Source organism: Hipposideros armiger, unplaced genomic scaffold (assembly GCF_001890085.2).
Source record: "Hipposideros armiger isolate ML-2016 unplaced genomic scaffold, ASM189008v1 scaffold_720, whole genome shotgun sequence".
NCBI classification, from domain to species: domain Eukaryota; kingdom Metazoa; phylum Chordata; class Mammalia; order Chiroptera; family Hipposideridae; genus Hipposideros; species Hipposideros armiger.
In genome coordinates, this window is record NW_017732070.1 from 451591 (window position 1) to 455669 (window position 4079).

Consider the following 4079-nt stretch of genomic DNA (forward strand, 5'->3'; position numbering starts at 1 on the left):
TTTATCAGTACCCAGGCCAATGATCTTCCCTACTACCAATCTTTTCTCCATCAGTTTTTGCATGGGAAACTGCAGAAGGGGGATAAAGTTAAGTAATATTGGCTTAAGAAGATATATGGAATATGGGAGAGGCAATGTCATTCTTCTGCAGAGACAATGAGAAGAAATTATATCAGGGACCAGTTCTGTGTATTTGAGCATTAGGTGTGTTTTCTTAGCAAAAGTTGGTAGAGCAAGCTCTTTTTTTACTGAATGTTTCCTTGAGTTGTTGCCTCATCACTAGCTTCATGGAGTTCCTAAATGTTGAGGCCTTGAAAAATTCCCTTCATTTACTTTTACAGAATGGTTGGCTCTGCATCTCAGGCTATTCCTGTTTGCTGATAAGGGGCATTTGGCTGTTAGTTAAAATAAAAAGAAAAAGGATCATTAATACCAGCAAAGACAATCAGTCTACCGGAGGCTCATCTGGTTCATATTATCTCAACCTGTTCTAACCTTCATATTTCAATGTATGTAGTACACATGAATCCATGAAAACTGACAGAATAAATCAGACATTTTCTCTTTTACTGGTTTACTTAAATTTCTTTGCATGTCATCATCAATACCAACTATCATTAAAAAAATTAATATACTCAGTCTTAATCTGTTGAGGCTACTATAACAAAAATACCATAGATTGGGTGGTTTACATAACAGACGTTTATTTCTCACAGTACTCAGGGCTGGGAAGTCCAAGGTGAAAATGCTGGCAGATTTGATGTTTGGTGAGGACCTGCTTTCTAGTTCATTGTCAGCCATCTTCTCTTTCTATTTCTGGGTTCCTTTTTCTTTGTTTTAAGATTTTTAATTAAAATACAGCTAACATACAATATTATATTAGTTTCAGGTGTATATCATAGCTATTGAGTAGTACTCACCTAGTTCTATACAGTGTTATTATCACATTATTGATTTTATTCCCTATGCTAAAGAAGTGATCACCATGCTATAAGTCCAGCAACCATCTCACACTGTACCACACTATCACAAATATTATTGATCTTCCCCCTCCTTTTTAAATTTCAATTAAAGTTGACATTCAATATTATTTTATATAGTTTCAAGTGCACAGCATACTGGTTAGATATTTATATAATTTAGGAAGTCATCCTTCTAACTAGTACCACCTGGAACTATATATAGTTTTTACCATATTATTGATTATATTTCCTATACTTTACATCCCCATGATTATTTTGTAACTACCAATTTGTATTTCTTAATATCTTCAATTCACCTTTTCCACCCTGTCCCTTACCCTTTTCCCATCTATTACCCTGATAGATATAATACCTACCTGGCACTATACATAGTTATTATAGTATTATTGACTATATTATGCTATACCCGACATCCCTATGACTACTGTGTAACAACCAAATTCTTAATTCCTTCCCCTTTCAACCCATCCCTAAACCCCTCCCATCTTAAAGAAGTCCCTCTAAGATTCCTTATAATACTGGTTTGGATGATGATGGACTCCTTTAGCTTTTTCTTGTCCCAGAAGCTCTTTATCTGTTCTTCAATTCTAAATGATAGCTTTGCTGGGTAGAGTAATCTTGGTTGTAGGTCCTTGATTTTCTTCACTCTGAATATTTACTACCAATCCCTTCTGGACTACAGTTTCTGTTGAGAAATCAGCTGACATTCTTATGGGGGCTCCCTTGTAGGTAACTAACTGCTTTTCTCTTGCTGCTTTTAAGGTTCTCTTTTTTTTCTTTAAACTTTGGCATTTTAATTATGATGTGTCTTGGTGTTGGCCTCTGATTTCATCTTATTTGGGACTCTCTGCACTTCCTGGGCTTGTATATCTATTTCTTCACGAGGTTAGGGAAGATTTCTGTCATTATTTCTTCAAATAGGTTTTCAATTCCTTGTTCTCTCTCTTCTCCTTCTGTTCCCCCTTTCATGCAAATGTTGGTATGCTTGATGTTTTCCCAGCACCCCTTAAACTCTCCTCAGTTTTTTGGATTCTTTTTTCTTTTTGCTGTTCTGGTTGGGTGTTTTCTCTACCTGATTTTCTACATCACTGGTTGGATCCTCTGCTTCATCTAATCTACTGTTGCATTGCTGTAATATATTCTTCATTTCCATTATTGTAATCTTTATTTCTGACTGGTGCTTTTTCATGTTTTCTATCTCCATTTTTATCTTTCCTATCTCTTTGTTAAAGTTCTCCCTGAGATCAGTGAGCGTCCTTATAACCAGTGTTGAGAACTCTGCATCTGATAGCTTGCTTATCTCCATTTAGCTCAGCTCTTTTTCTAGAGTTTTGTTCTATTCTCTTATCTGAGACATGTTTCTTTGTCTCCCCATTTTGGCTGCCTTCCTGTGTTTGTTTCTATGGTAGGGCTTCTATGTTTTCTCATTTTAGTAGAGTGGCCTTATGTAGTAGGTGTGCTGTGGGGCTCAGTGGCACAGTCTTTCTTGTCACTTGAGCCATGCACTCCAGGTGTGTTCCTTGTGTAGATTGTGTGTGCCCTCCTCTTATAGTTGAGCCTGGTTGATAATTGCACATCAATGGGAGGGACTGACTGTTGGGTTCGCTCATTGGGAGGATTGGCCTTGACTATAATAGAAGAGTTGTAGTGCAGGGGCTGACCCTACAGAGCAGGATCTGCCTCATCAGGACTCTGGTGACTGCCCAATCTGGCCCTTGGGTGTGTCATATTTGAAGGTGGGTGGGTGATGCTCCAGCTCATTTTGAATCTGGCCACTAGGGGTGCCAGCTCCAAGACCGCCTTGGAGGGCATCCCCTATAGATCAAGTTCAGCCACAGCCCATGCCCCACCCAGAACCACCTGGCAGGACCAACAAAGAAATCTCCAGATGGTTGCTGCCCATGCCATGCTTGGATGTGCCTTGAGAGGCCAAACTGTGAACCAAGGTTGGATGCCGTTAGTGCCATGCTTAGGGCTGCTCAGCCAGAGGTACAGGACATGCTTAAGCCAGATGCTGCTTTTCTGGGTTCTGTGAACCTTTGAGAGACCCTAGGAAAGTTGGGTGGGGTGAGATCTCAAATTGCTAGGGCATGGCGAATGAATGGTGAGACAGATATGGTGGCCACCTGTGTCTGCATGGCAGGAAGGGGGAGGGCTTAACAAAGAAACAATGGCCTCTACTACCTCCTCTGTCCAGGAGAAAGCTGCTTCTCCAGGCTCTGTCCCAAGCCAGACAACTCAGTTCCTCACCATATGTCCCTGTCGCCTTTCTAGCTGCTGCCCCAGTTCTGGAGCTCAGAGTGAGTGATTCTATTGGTGGATAAGTCCATGTACAATCCCTTTAAGAGAAGATCCTGGGAGTGCAGCCACCCTCTGTCGCATTCAGTCACAATCTCTGTTGGTTTTCACAGCTAGAAATTATGGGGGCTTGTCTCCCTAGCACTGGAACCCTGGGCTGGGGTGAGGCTGGGCCTTCTTGCTTCTCTGGGGGTTGTGGGGGGGACTTCCACAACCAAAATATTCCTCCTGATCTTTAATGGTCACACATGGGTGTGGGACCAGCCTGTTCCTCTTCTCTGCCCATCCTACCAGTCTCGAGGTGGCTTCTTCTGCATGTCTGTAGTCTGTAGAACTTTGGTTCAGCAAGAATTTAGGTGACTCTCAATGATGGTTGTTTTGTAGTTTAGATGTAATTTTAATGTGGTCGTGAGAGAAGATAAGCACAGCATTTACCTACTGCAGCCATCTTGGTATTTCCTCCTGGGTTGTCTTTTATAAGGGAACTAATCCTATTCCTGAGGGCCCCACCCTCATGATCTAATTACCACCCAAAGGTTCCACCTAATACCATCACACTGCGGGTTAATTTTCAGTATATGAATGGGGAAGCACAAGTATTCCATCTAAAACACACTAAGATAATTTTATGTTCTTATTTGAAAGTTTTGTTAAATCTGTACTAATGAGATCTTGATGTAGTTCTCTTAGCAAGTGTTCATAAAAGCATATTTTAATAACTTCACCTATTACCTATTTGGTATCTAAGAACAATCTACTAAAAAAAAGAGCACAAAAAAGTGTCTTAATGTTTTACAC